The sequence below is a fragment of the Scyliorhinus torazame genome, chromosome 17 (genome assembly GCF_047496885.1).
Source record: "Scyliorhinus torazame isolate Kashiwa2021f chromosome 17, sScyTor2.1, whole genome shotgun sequence".
NCBI classification, from domain to species: Eukaryota; Metazoa; Chordata; class Chondrichthyes; order Carcharhiniformes; family Scyliorhinidae; genus Scyliorhinus; species Scyliorhinus torazame.
The window spans coordinates 51,923,801-51,939,188 of record NC_092723.1 but is presented as its reverse complement, the minus strand read 5'-3'; the positions used below and the strand labels follow the sequence as shown (position 1 = coordinate 51,939,188).

The following is a 15,388-nucleotide window of genomic DNA, read 5'->3' as shown; positions in this document are numbered from 1 at the left end:
GAGAGTCAAACTATTTATAATGGACATTTGCAGCTGACACTCCAGATCCATTGAGAGGTTAACTTATCGGATGGAAGAATTCAATTGGTGGAGTTCCTATTGTTAATGTCCCATGACCGCGTGAACCAGATTACCTTGTCTTGTCTCCTAGGCATGAGGGGAGATCTTTCCTCTTCTCACACTTTCTTGAACTCAGCAATATTGCCCAGATGGTCCAGCTAGATCTCCAGCAACTGTAGGCCTGCCGCAATTTCCCTTCCTGGTTCTCTAGCCACTGTCCAGAGGTTTTGAGTTGCCCAATTTATGGACTTGGCTCCTCTATGTTGCAGTTCTCATAACTCCTGGAATTCTCCTTGCTTCTCCTCTTGCTCCCTCCTCAAGGCATCGCTCCACCCTCATCTCCCATCCCCCACCCCACCACCAGCCAAAGACGATGCTCCCTGCACAAAGGGGTCAACGGGGCCGACCAGTTCCCAAATTCAGCTCTCTCTCCAACCATTGTCTCTTGCTGGGGAAGGCCCCACCACACATCCAATTCAGCCCCATAAATATCTATGTCTATATTGACATGATCTTGAATACCTTCAATAGCACCAAATAATCTCAATCTGGGACAGTTTCCACTGCCACTCCTTTAAGTCTGACAACTGCACAGACAAATGCACCTGATGTTTGACTATTCAGGTCATTCATTACTCGGTCAAACTTAAAATCTTGAACAATTCCATGCGACCATGTCTATGGCCAAATCCTTCTGTTAGTCCAACATTATAAATTCGAACAGTTAAATGTGAAAAGCAAAACCTGCCAGCTGGCACAAGAAAGTCCCCAGATTTATAAAGGACACTGATGGATCTCTCCCATCACAATCTTTGGGGAAGGAAAGAAAAAAACACACTTGAATATTATCACAATTTGAATGCAACCTCCTGCTTCTTTGCTATTCATTGAAAGCAGAACGTCTGTCCAATGTCTGCCAAGGATTGAACTCTCCACACGAGGCCACTTACATACCACCTGCTTTGATGACAGAAAATACAATAGTGGCACATATGCTCAAGCTGCGTGCCATTATATGTTAATGACAGTGCAAGGCATTCTGTAAATGATCCATTTGGGCACCACTTGTGTGATTGGAATTGTCTATAAAGGCATAATTCTAATCACTTTCCTTCAGTCCACTGGATTTTTGCAACCTCACCCCCACCCCCACCAGCTACATAATCAGGTTCACCACCAGCAAGGGCATCAACCTAATTACCATCAATTCAAAAATATTTGAATAACCCCTTACCTTCCGGGTTCGCCATATGTTCCTCTCCACCTGTGTGATGCCATACCGGCAGGATCCACTACTGCTCTGTCACAGTCAAGGTGACTACGCAGAGGGTTGCATGTGGCGCAGTGGTGAGCACTGCTACCTCACGGCTTTGAGGACCCGGGTTCGATCCCGGCCTCAAGTCGCTGTTCGTGTGGAGTTTGCACATTCTCCCCATGTCTACGTGGTCTCACCCCCACAACCCAAAGATGTGCAGGGTAGGTAGACTGGCCACGCTAAATTGCCCCTTAATTGGGAAAAAAAAATTGAATTGGGAACATGAAATTTTTAAAAAGAAAAAAAATGAAGGTGACTACGCCGGCGGCATGGAGGCCATTGTAGGCTCCTGGTGGTCAGGGTCATGGCAGGAGCAATGCTCTGGCACTATCCTCTGGCACCCACAAACTGCCTCCTGGCCATGCCAACCTGATTGCAGGGGTGGGGCAGGGGGCGGGACTTTGAGAGAACCCTATTGGAGGGGTGTCCCCATTTGGAGAAGGGAGAGGAGCGATGTTGCGGAGGAGTGGGTTGTGACTGCACAATGTTGGAGGGGTGTAGAGACTTAGAATGAGGGCAGTGTGTGTGATCCAACCATGGAGTGGTAGAGGGGGAGCTTGGCCTTCTGTGTTGGAGGGTTCAGGTTGGAGGGTTTGTCTGCCAACATTCCCGATGTCAGGGAGGGGAGTGGCTTAATATTCACTTTGAGATCATTGATCTCTGAATCCCTGCTTTGCTGGCAAGTTTAACACCCCCCCCCCCCACCCCTAGCTAGCTGTGTAATCCTCACCAGCACTTTGAAATTGCATAGAGTGACATTTGATCTGACTAGAATAGGCATCTGTGAAATCAGCGAGTTTCCCACTGCTTTTCCCAACTGATCCAGCACTCTGTGCAAATTTTGGAAAATTCCACCCACATTTTCATTTTCTTTCCTCAATTTGTTACCGGAACCTCAATTCTTTCTGAATGACGATTTTTATTGAAATGTGTTGTCAACTTCACGGTGGCACAGTAGTTAGCACTGCTGCCTCACAGCTCCAGGGACCCAAGTTCATTTCCAGCCTTGGGTGACTGTGCGGAGTTTGCATTTCCTTCCCATGTCTGTGTGGGTTCTCTCAAAGATGTGCATGTTAGATGGGCTGGCCTTGCTAAATTGCCCCTTAATGTCCAAAAGGTAGGTGGGGTTACAGGGACAGGGTGGAGGCATGGGCTTAAGTAGGGTGTTCTTTCCAAGGGCCGGTGCAGGCTCGGTGGGCCGAATGGCCTCTTTCTGCACTATAAATTCGATGATTCTTTGATTCACTGAAAACAACAAACAAAATCAAGACCCTTTTCTCGCTATGAAAATGTTCCAAACTAATCAGTGAGAAATATTAACTGACAGACTATTGTCCCAAGAATTCCCATAAATGCAGTTAAGGAGAAAGGAAAAAAATAGAAGCTCAACATCTAAAAATGGTCTTTGTGAAGATCACTCTGCAAATTTGATTGCCTTTTGCAAGAGGGAAATGTCTTGCACAGAGACAGATTGTAAATAATCTGTTGCAATGTGATTTACATTGATGACAATGCCATGCGACACTAAAACTCAGTAGAAATTTGAGTTAAAACTTCTCGGATGCAAATAAGAATCGTTTATTGCCTCTACTTGATTACAATTGAGAGTCACTTAAATCTTATTCTCGAATAAGTCCGGCTAGCAAAAAGGACATAAAGAGAAGCAACTTGTACATAATTTAACTTTCAAAATAATACAGAAATGGTTTCTTGCTTATGGCAAAACAGCTTGCATTTACTTCAAGAGTTAGAGTGGAAAAGTGAAAGTATAGAGACATCGAATAGTTTAGATCAAAGTATAGATGATTCATGAATAAAGATGGCTCTACGGACCCGCACGGTAAAACGGAATCATATCAGTCTTCAGCCATCTATTTACACCCCTATGTAATCCTAATTGGTTTGGGTTAGAATCAAATGAGCTTGATTTGACGGTTAGCTGTCAATCTTCAAAGTGCAACATTAGTTTTAAATGTTTCATGTCTGAATACTTGTGCATGTTATGGAATGCAATTCTGTGCTGTTATCACGACCAGTTTAAACTGGACTTCTGCTGACTTAGCTGTTAGCCACATTGTAGACAATAGCGCCTTGATGTTGCTATGGTGCCTGCCCTGTCCTTGGATTGATATCTGGTACGGCTTGTGTTTTAATGTCACACTGTCTTCCAAATGTATTTGCTAGAACAATGGAGCTCAGTAAAAGTGAATTATGCTGTATCATGCTGTTTTGTGTCTCTATTGAAGCTATATGTTTTGAGATGACCTGAGGTTATGAGTGAATTTAAAATGGGTATTTAAAACTGGGGCTTAATATTTTACGCTAAATAGCCATGTTTTACCTATCAGCAGTATTAGAAAATAGTTGGTTTCTACAGTGTTGTGTCGAGCAGATGATAAATGGTTTAGTCACTTCTTTGTGAAGGGCCACTTTAATGTTACCAAGTTCATTACATTTTAATGGGACAAACTTTAAACATTTGGAAGGCCCATACATACTTGCAAATAAAAACTGAGCCAAACACATTATGATCACTCACTTTCCAGCCAATACCACTAATCTCAGCAGTCCACCAAGAAAATCTGCAGCAGGAAATGTTGTCCCATAAACAGATCCGATCAAGATTTTGCTTTTAATTTACATCAGATCAAAGCTCTGCGGGCTTGCCGTATAAAATCATGAATGGTGGTGGGAAGTTAAAAGGCAAACAGAAAAGGAACATCTGCATCCTGAAAGGTGGTGGAGTCCAGCACGTCAGCACAAAAGACAAGGCTGAATTTCTTGCAACCATCTTCAGGTAAAGGTGCTGAGCGGACGATCCACCTTTGCTTCTCCTGAGGTCCCAGGCATCACAGATGCGGGTCTTCAGTTGATTCAGTTCACACCACATGATATCAAGAAACAGCTGAGCACACTGAAAACAGTCACGGCTCTGGGCACCTTTAACATCCCGGCTGCAGTGCTAAAGACCTATGCTCCGGAAGTACCCATCGCCTTAGCCAAGCTGTTCCAGTAAATCTGCAAATTGGCAATTAGCCGGCAATGTGGAAAATTCCCCAAGTAAGTATGTCCTATCTAATAAATGTAGAAAACTCCATCCGGACAATGACCAGCCCCTTCAATATACTTTTAATCTTCAGCAAAATGATGGCTTGATCCTATCTTACTTTGCTTCTTTATTTTGCTTTATGTGCAAGATTTTTAATTGAGTTAAATATTCTAATTTACACTTCCTGGCTTTGACACTAGGGGGAGAATTCAGGTAGGCCCAATATCAAAGTTACAATGCACACCTGGGCTGGATTCTGCGGTCGCCAACGCCAAAATCGCGTTCGGCTATAGAATCCAAGTCAGCGACCAAATCGGGGGCAGAGCTGCTTTCGCGATGCCTGACAATTCTCCGGGGCCTGTTGGCAGCTGGAGCCGGGTGCTCTATGTTGCCAGCACGTTAGCCCCCCAGCAAAGCGGGGAATCAGTGGCCGTTTTGCGCCAGTGTTTCTGGCATAATACGCCACCGCTCCCACGCCAGCATGGGGACATAGCCCTAGAATCGCAGAATCCAGCCCTCGTTCTCCTCTGCAAGTAACTCTTTCTGTCCTCTGAAATGGCTTAGCAAGACACAACTGACCTATCAGAAGCACCGCGGAAGCTTCATTTGTGGGGTGCATATGTCTCATGTGTTGCACTTTCCCATTATGTTCGACAAAACATTTGAAATAACCAGATCCCGAAGTTACCATTTCTTACTCCGACCTCGGTGAAAAAGGCAACGATTTGCATCCGGTTGCCAACATGCAGAAAGGTTCCTCAGAGGCTGTCCCTCAATTAGCCATGGGATGTTTACCCCACTCGCACAGGGAATATCTAATCAGTGGCCAACTTATACACTCTTCAACCTAGGCAGTTAAACATCACCAGCGGAATTCTCCATCGGCGGGATCCTCCGATCTGCCGGCAGGGCACCCACGCCGGAAAAGGTGCACGTTGGACCGGGGAATCAACTATGCTGCATGTCCCAGATTGGTTGTGAGCCTCCCCAGTGGTGATTAACCAGAAAATCACATATTACATCAGAATTAATAACTTAGCGGAAGAAACCTGGGGCGAAATTCTCCTACCCGCCCCGCCACATTTCTGCGCTGACCGGCCGGCGGGAGTCTACGTAACACCGGCCGGTCAATGGGGTTTCCCATTGTGGGGCAGCCCCACGCCGTCGGGAAACCCCCGGGCGCCGGCAGAACGGAGACTCCCGCCGGCGGAGAATGACGCCCCTGATGTTGTCCTTCTCCAGTTTTGGGAATATAATGTCCTGATATTATTTAAATGTATTTAATTTAAAAGAATAAGTTCAACTGAAATTAACTGGAAAAATCATGAGAGTTGCTGGGTGAAAAGTGTTGAGTGGGAATAGGAAGAAAAATAAACCACAGCATTATTGCCAGTTATAGTGCTTATATACTTTTACAAAATAATATAAAGAATAGGAGCAGGAGTTAGCATATGGCCCGTTGAGTCCGTTCCACCATTTAATACAATCAGGGTGATCTTCAAACTCAACTCCACTTTCCCAACAATTCCTCATATCCCTTAATTCCCTGAATGAGAATTTAAAAAATCTCAATCTACAATAAACTCAATGTCAGGGCATCCACAAGCTTCTGGAGTAGAACATTCCAAAGATTCACAATCCCCTCATTGACAAAAAATTTCATCTCAGACCTAACTAACTGACCCCATATCCTGTGACTGTGCTTCTGTGTTCCCCCAGCCAAGGGAAATAACCTCCAGGGTCTATCGTGCCAACCTCTTCAGAATCTTGTCTGTGTCAATGAGATCACCTCTGATTCTTTTATACTCCAAAGAGTAAAAAGCAAGTTTACCCAGCCGCTCATTACAGGACAACTCCTCATCCCAGCAATCAATTTGGTGAACTTTGATTGAACTACCTCGAATGCAATCATTTCCTTCCTGAAATATGGAGACCAAAATGACACACAGTAGTTTAGATGTGGGCTGGAGTTCTCTGTCCCTTCACGCCTGTGGAATTCTCCAGTCCCGCTGCAGTGAGTAGGAGCTTTGGCTGAGTGCCACATTCTTCTTCCTCGCTAGCAGCAGTAGCAGCGCACACTGGGATCGGAGAATCTTGGATGTAGTCTCACCAAATCTCTGGACAGTTATAGCAAGAGTTCCTTTTCCTTGTACTCCAATCCCCTTGCAATAAAGACCAACGTGCTATTTGTCTTCCTAATTGTCTTGCTGCATGCAAACTGTACTGTTCCTTGCAGGAGTACACAGGTCCCTGAACAGGTTAAAAGTTTTGAACCTTTAAACAATATTCAGAATTTCTATTATCAAAGAAAATAACCTCAGACTTCCCCACAAGATATGGCATCTGCCAATTTGTTCACCCGTCTTAACTACTCACTTAACCTGGTTGTATCTCTTGGCAACCTCTGTCAACCTCACAGCACAAATTTCCCACCTAACTTAGTAGCATCTGCAAACTGGGATACATTGCTCAATTTTTTCATCTAAGTCACTGGCATAGATTGTAAATATCTGAGGCTCCAGCACAAATCCTCCTGGCATTCCACAAGTTATAACCTGCCAACTTGAAAATGCCCTATTTATCCCTATACTCCCTGCTTCCCATCATTAACCAATCCTCTATCCAGGCTCATATATTACCTCCAAATCCATAAGGCATAATATTGTGCATTAACCTTTTGTGTAGCATTTTAGCGAATGCCTTTTGGAAATTTAAGTACAGAGCCTTTTGTTCCCCTTTACTTGCCTCAAAAAATGAAGAAATTTCACAAAATACTATTTCCTTTTCTCAAAACCAGGTTGACTCCATCTGATCACACTATGATTTTCTAAGTTAATTGCTAAGACATCCTTAATAATCCAGTCCGGCATTTTTCTGAACGACTGATGCCTGGCTAATTGGCCTGGAGTTCATGACTTCTTCACAACTTCTTTTCTTCAATAGTATATTGATAAATATGCTCACTTCCAATCCGGAGCGACCATTCTAGAACTTAGGGATTTTTTGAAAATAATAACCAGTGCATCCATTCTGCAGTTACCGCTTTTAGAATCCTAGGATCCAGGCCATCAGGTCCTGGGATTTATCAGATTATATTGCCTGAAATTTTTCTTAAAGTAAGCACTATCAGTAAAAAAAAAATGATTTAAGTTCTTGACTTTGATCAGGTTTGAGAAAATCTTGTGGTGCAGTGGGTAGCGTCCTTGCCCCTGAGCCAGAGGTTCGGGTTCAAGTCCCATTCCAGGAATTGATGGCCAAGGAAGGTGCATTCATAATCATATAATCACTCCAGTGCAGAAGGAGGCCATTTGGCCCATCAAGCCTGCACGAAAGGGCATCCTACCTAGGCCCGTGCCCCCACCCCATTCTCGTAACCCAGTAACCCCATCTAACCTTTTGGACACAAAGGGCAATTTAGAATGGCCAATCCACCTAAACTGCACAACTTTGGACTCTGGGAGGAAAACGGAGCTCCTGGAGGAAATTCACACAAACAGAGGGAGAAAGCACTATGAGATACCCTCAATTACGACTCAGGAGAGGAGTTTGATAATACAAAGGCTTTAATTACCAGAGAACCAGACAGCTGCCGAGAAGTGTGCTCACTGCACGCTGCCTACTGAACGTATCCTTATATACAGCTTCCTGGGGGCGGAGCCGGAGGCGGAGTCCCCCAGAGTTCCAAACCCGGTCTTAAAGGGGTCTACGCATTAAAGGTACATGTGTATACAGATATCATTCATCACATTCACCCCGTTTTAAAAAAAACGCATAGTCTGTCGGGGGTGAAGTGGAATTACAAGTTCAGTCTTTTGTGTGGTCTGATTGCCCGTGTCGACCTTCTCAGCTCCGGCGGTGGTGCGGCGGATACGGTCGTCCTCGGTGGTGGTATATCCGGGAGCACAGTTGTCTGAGCGTTTGCCCGCGTTGGAGCAGGGGGGGGATCCGGGGTGACTAGGGTGATTGGTGCCGGCGCCGGCTGGGGGGAGGGGGACGCTATGGGGGGGGGGGGGGGGGGCGCTGTCGGAGTCGACAGCCGGTGCAGGGAGGGGAGCGTCGGTGGAAGGGGGGGCGTCGGTGGGCGAGCCAGCGGGTGCCAGGTCTCACAGGGAAACGGTGTCCTGCCTGCCGTCGGGGTGCTCGACAAAGGCGTATTGAGGGTTTGCGTGTAGTAGTTGGACCCTCTCGACCAGTGGATCTGTCTTATGGCTCCTCACGTGCCTCCGGAGTAGAACTGGTCCCGGAGTCGTCAGCCAATGTGGAAGCGAGACCCCAGAGGTGGACTTCCTGGGGAAGACAAACAAACGGTTGTGAGGGGTCTCGTTCGTGGCCGTACAGAGGAGCGGCCTAATGGAGTGTAGGGCATTGGGTAGGACCTCCTGCCAGCGGGCGATTGGGAGACTTCTTGACCGTAGGGCTAGAAGAACAGCCTTCCAAACTGTCGCGTTCTCCCTCTCCACTTGCCCATTTCCCCGCGGGTTATAGCTGGTCGTTCTGCTCGAGGCGATGCCCTTGTTGAGCAGATATCGACGCAGCTCATCGCTCATGAACGATGTACTCTGGTCGCTGTGGATATAAGCGGGGAAACCAAACAGCGTGAAGATGCTCTGCAGTGCCTTGATTACGGAGGCCGAGGTCATATCGGGGCAGGGGCCAGCGAAGGGGAAGCAGGAGAATTCATCGATGACAGTGAGGAAATAACTGCTGCGGTTGGTGGACGGGAGGGGCCCTTTGAAGTCCACGCTTAGTCGCTCAAAGGGCCCAGAGGCCTTAACAGGCGAGCCTTGTCTGGTCGATAGAAGTGCGGTTTGCACTCCGCACAGATCTGGCAAGCCTTGGTCATGGCCTTGACCTCCTCGGTGGAGTAGGGTAGGTTGAAATAGGCAAGCCGGGTGGCCCCCGGGTGGCAGAGGTCATCGTGGATGGCCCGCAGACGGTCTTTCTGCGTGTTGGCGCACGTGCCGCGCGACAGGGCATCTGGGCACTCGTTGAGCTTTCCCGGACGTTATGTAATATCGTACGTGTAGGTGGAGAGTTCGATCCTCCACCTCAGAATTTTATCATTCTTTATTTTGCCCCTGTTGTGCGTTATCGAACATAAAGGCGACCGACCGTTGGTCGGTGACGAGGGTGAACCTAGGTAGTGCCTCCAGTGCCGCATGGCCTCCACTATGGCTTGTGCCTCCTTCTCGACTGCAGAGTGTCGAATTTCCGAAGCGCTGAGGGTTCGGGAGAAGAACGCTACAGGTCTGCCCGCCTGGTTGAGGGCAGCAACCAGGGCGACGTCTGATGCGTCGCTTTCTACCTGGAAGGGAATGGTTTCGTCCACCGTGTGCATGGCGGCCTTGATGATATTGGCCTTGATACGACTGAAGGCCAACTGAGCCTCAGCCGTCAGGGGAAAAACCGTGGTCTTAATGAGTGGACGGGCTTTGCCCGCATATCTGGGGACCCACTGAGCATAATAGGAAAAGAGCCCCAGGCACCGTTTGAGTGTCTTGAGGCTGCGGGGGAGGGGAAGTTCCTTAAGGGGGCGCATGCGGTCGGGGTCTGGCCCTAGGACCCCATTTTCCACGACGTAGCCGAGGATGGCTAGTCGGGTTGTGTGGAACATGCATTTCTCTTTATTGTATGTCAGATTGTGGTCCTGGGTGGTTTGGAGGAACTTACTCAGGTTTTCGTCATGGTCCTGCTGGTCATGGCCACAGATGGTGACGTTGTCCAAGTACGGGTATGTAGCCCGTAAGCCGTACTGGTCCACCATTTGATCCATTGCCCTTTGGAAAACGGAGACTCCGTTTGTGACACTGAAAGGGACCCTGTGGAAGTGGAAGAGCCGACCGGCTGCTTCGAAGGCCATATAGGGGTGGTCCTCTGGGCGGATAGGGAGTTGATGATAGGTCGATTTTAGGTCGACCGTGGAGAATACTCGATACTGGGCGATTTGGTTCACCATTTCTGCTATGCGGGGAAGTGGGTACGCATCGAGTTGCGTAAAGCGGTTTATGGTCTGGCTATAGTCTACCACCATACGTTGTTTTTCTCCAGAGCGGATTACGAGTACTTGTGCCCTCGAAGGGCTGTTGCTAGCCTCTATGACCCCTTTTAGTAGCCGCTGAACCTCTGACTTGATGAAAGTCATGTCTTGGGCACTGTACCGCCGACTCCCGGTGGCGACGGGCTTACAGTCGGGTGTGAGGTTCGTGAAGAGGGGGGGTGGTGCAACTTTGAGTGTCGCCAGGCTACATACCGTGAGCGGGGGCAGGGGTCCGCCGAACTTCAGGGTCAGGCTTTGGTGGCTGCACTGAAAGTCCAGACCGAGCAGCATGGGGGCGCAGAGATGAGGGAGGACATAAAGTTTAAAACGGGCGTATTTGCCGCCTTGGATAGCGAGGTTCGCGACACAATACCCCGTGATTTGGACCAAATGAGACCCAGATGCGAGGGTGATAGTTTGGGAGGCGGGATAGGTGCGCAGGGAGCAGTGTCTTACCGTGTCTGGATGGATAAAACCCTCCGTGCTCCCGGAGTCAAAAAGGCACGGGGTGTCGTGGCCGTTGATTTGAACCTGCATCATTGAGTTTCGCAGGTGTTTCAGCCGAGATTAATCGAGCATGATCGCTCCTAGTTGCGGGCAGTCAGAGTCCTCGGTTGAATCAGACTCGCAAAATGGCCGCCGCCGTCGGTCGCACATTTTGAGTTTGGAAGATGGCCGCCGCCAAGATGGCCACCCCCATGACTCGCACAAGGCCGATGACGCGTCGGAAGTAGGCGTGTCCGGCCGCTGTGCGGCCGCGTTGCGGGGCCTGTGGTCCCGGGAGTTTGATTTCTGGGCCCGATGAGACTTTTGTTTCTAGCCTTTGGGCCCAGCCAGGCAGACCTTCGCGAAGTGCCCCTTCTTTCCGCATTCGCCGCAGATAGCGGAGCGGGCCAGGCAGCGCTGGCGTGAGTGCTGTCCTTGTCCACAGAAATAGCATTGGGGGCCCCCGGTGTGAGCGGGTCACTGCGCAGCGCAGGCCTGAAGCGTGGCCGAGTCTGGAGGGGATCGAGAGGGGTTCGCAAGGTCCGCGGAGTACGTGCAGAGATTATGGTGGGCCGCTTCCAGGGAAGAGGCGAGCGTTACCGTGCCTTGGAGGTCCTTCGCTCCGTCCTTTAGGAGCCGCTGCCGGGTGTACGTGGATCGGATACCGGACACGAAAGCATCACGAATATGTAAGTTCATGTGGACTTCTGCCATCACCTCTTTAAGGTCGCAGTTCCTGGCAAGCGCGGTGAGTCTCTCCAAGTATTCATCTAGCGTTTCCCCGGAGCGCTGGCGGCAGGTCGAGAGCAAATGTTTGGCGTGTACCTAATTTATCGGCTTTACGAAGCGCTTCTGTAGGATTTCGACCGCCGTTTCGTACGTCGTAGCTTTCTCGATCACGGAGTATAGTCAGTGGCGCACCCGGGCATGTAGTAAGCTCAGCTTGCGAGGTCCATCAACTTCAGTCTCTGAGGAATTCAGATAGGCCTCAAAGCACCGGAGCCAGTATTTAAAAATTTCAGTGGCTTCCGGCGACCGAGCGTCCAAATTGAGCTTCTCTGGCTTTAGACCGCTGTCCATCTTGATGTAATCTGATAATTAAATTGAGATACCCTCAATTACGACTCAGGAGAGGTGTTTGATAATACAAAGGCTTTAATTACCAGGGAACCAGACAGCTGCCAAGAAGTGTGTTCACTGCACGCTGCCTACTGAACATAACCTTATATACAGCTTCCTGGGGGCGGAGCCGGAGTCCCCCAGGGTTCCAAACCCGGTCTTAAAGGGGCCTACGCATTAAAGGTACATGTGTATACAGATATCATTCATCACATGCTAACCCACACCGACAGTCACCTAAGGTCTGAATCAAACTCAGGTCCCTGACGCTGTGAGGCAGAAGTGCTAACCACAGTGCCACCGTGCTGCCCATCGTACCACGGTCAAATACATTGAATACCAACCTGCAAATCCTTCCAACATGCCAATAGCAGGTGCTAAGAGTGGTCAGCCATGCTTGATGCAGAGTGGCGCCACTCAAACTTATAAGCCTCTGGCATCAAGACTAGTGACATGTTACAGGATAAGCTAGCTCTGGGAACAGATGAAAGTCTACCTTGTGCACCACTAGGTGTGGGAAGAGGAACAACAAACAGCAACATCTTGGCAATGGGGGGGAATTTAATCAGGTAAGAGGGTGACTGGTGGGATCTTCTCCACCTTAACCCCTCTGCTCCTATTAAGGCTGAGGCAGGAAGGCAATTTAATCAGGTAAGAGGGTGACTGGTGGGATCTTCTCCACCTTAACCCCTCTGCTCCTATTAAGGCTGAGGCAGGAAGGCTCGTGGGTGGCCTTCCTACCTCACTACCAATTGAGGCTCTAAGTGGACAATTAATGTGCACTAATGGGCAGTTAATGCAGTGGACTTGCCTGAAAAGAGGCAACAGGGCTCGGGTAGCTCAGTCAGTAGCACAGCAGATTAAATCTGAGGGTCCAGGGTTCTAGTCCATGTCTGGGCTTTGTTTTTGGTCCAAATTATTCAATTCCCATGAAACAAGAAAAAATGAAAAGAGACAACGGAGGACTCTCTCAACCTTCTTAAATACTTGGATAAGCTCTTATAATGCTCATTAATTTACTCTTACTGTTCTGTTTTTGCTTTTCACCAAACTTTTGGTCACCCTGTGCTGGATTCTGAAGTTCCTGCAATCCTCAGGCTTATTACTATTCTAAACAGCTGTATAACATTCTTATTATTCACAACGTTCAAAGCCCGTTGCAATTTTATGACCTTTTTGTTTTTCATGTGGATATTTCAAGCATTTAAAGTGGCATGCGTTTGTGCAATTAAGAGACAATGATACCAAGGGCTGGTATAGCACAGTGGGCTAAAACAGCTGGCTTGAAATGCAGAACAAGGCCAGCAGCACGGGTTCAATTCCCGTACCGGCCTCCCAGAGCAAGCGCCGGAATGTGGCAACTAGGGGCTTTTCACAGTAATTTCATTGAAGCCTACTTGTGACAATAAGCCATTGTTATTATTTTATCTGTGCCAAAACAAGTGAAAGGTCTTCCCATTTCAGACTGTAGCCATGTAAAATGGCTGACTCCCGATTAGAATGGTCAAACCCCGATTTAAAATGGCGAACGGAAGAGGCTGATGGGAAAATCAGCCAACAGGACTCAAACGGACAGCTGCAGGTAAAACAGTGTATTCGCCTCTGGGGAAGCCAGACCAAACCGATACCTGCAGCCATCAACATCACAACAACCCAGCCATCTACATTTTAATCAGCCATCCCCGGGAACAATTGCTACCAATTAGCAACATAAAGCCGACCCTGACCTTTCGGCGCCAGCAGGGGCTGACACAAAGAAAGGTAATCGACCACCCCCCGATCAAGGAATCGTTCCAGTATTGGAGCATATCGAACCAAGTGATTGGGACCAAGTCCAATCACTTGGAACCAGGTACACGGTCCGTCCCGAGAGGCAGGAAGCCCCTGGGGACTATAAGAATAGGGGCCAAGTTCAACTCGACCCTTTTTTTCCTGCTCGCAACTTTCGAGACCCTTCTACAAGAAACCGTAAGTTTTACTCCAGCGATCGCTACCAGATAGGCACTCCTGACTATCGACTTGTACCAGCTTTTGAATCCCGCAGGCTCAGAACCAATTTGAAAGACCATTTGTTTCCCTGACCTGGTGGGCCGTTTCCAAAGTTAAGTAATGGCCTTTAGTGGTAGGTAGTAGTCTAGAAGTAGGATTATTGTATAAGTATTAATTGCTGTATATAATAAATGAGCGTTGATTTAACTCTTACTAAGCGGTGTGTTGCATTATTAATCATTACTTGGACTTGAACCACGTGGCGGTATCAGAAAGATACCAGGCGACTCATGAGCAAAGGTGACAGAATAAGAGTAAGTAAACTAAGGCTAAAACGAGCAACAAGACACCCAGTGTCATTATAAATCACTTCATGTTGGTTAAACCCCAGACAATCAGAGTGTTTTACCCCCAACTTCAAAACAATATCCACAGTGTGACATTTAAACTGCTCACACACACTACCATTACTGTCCTTCTGGTGACTTAATGTCACCAGGGAATGCTCAAACTTATTTGATGTGCGTTGCCAACAGAAATAAGCCCCGTAATAATATAATAATAAAAGCAAAATGCTGCGAACGCTGGAATCCAAAACAAGAGCCGGAGGGATTGTCAGTTCCCGTTAACAACGCACCCCCACCCGCAGGTAACCCAGCAGCGTGGGGTGGCTTCAATGGAAAATCCCATTGACAAACAACAGGAATAGTCTCACCACCAGCGAATGGTGCGCCTCCGCACCAGCCCAAGGACACAAAATGCTGGAAAAACTCAGCATATTTGGTAGCATCTATGGAGAGAGAAAATAAAGTGAACATTTTGAGGCTATAGGACTCTTCATCAGAGCTCTGAAGAAGAGCCCATGTCATCATTCGAAAATGAATTTTAATCCAGGGGTACTCAAAGGACATTTGGGTACACTAAATTTATATTAAGAAAAAGCAAGGTAGCAAGACAATGGGCACAATTTAACTGAATGAGGACAAAGTCCCATAGTGAGTGCGTTTAGCCGCGTGTTTCCTGGTCTTGCAATGCCAAGAATCACAGTGCTTTTAAACGCACTCTCGGTTAAATAGGGGGCCTTAGCAGGAAACATATGTCCGAGGCCACATATAGCCCCTTTTTTTACACTGAGGAGCTCCGCTCGCCGGAACTCCTCAATGCAGCAAGAGATCAGGAGGCATTTTTAAACGACATCCCGATCTCTAGAGCTCCCTGAGCAAAGCGTCACCCCCCCCCCAAACTCCGACGCACTATGGGAGGAGGGTCCCCGTCCCCCCACACCACCTGCGCAAGGCATCCTGACCCGCTTGTCACCATGCGTAAAGTGCCA

The 15,388-nt window shown here is 48.1% G+C and overlaps 1 protein-coding gene across 8 annotated transcripts in view; it reads right to left on the bottom strand.

Moving 5' to 3' along the window:
* LOC140393873 (neuron navigator 1-like) overlaps window positions 1-15,388 on the bottom strand; it is a 970,643-nt gene that overhangs the window by 301,331 nt on the left and 653,924 nt on the right. The gene's annotated exons all lie outside the window — the stretch shown is intronic.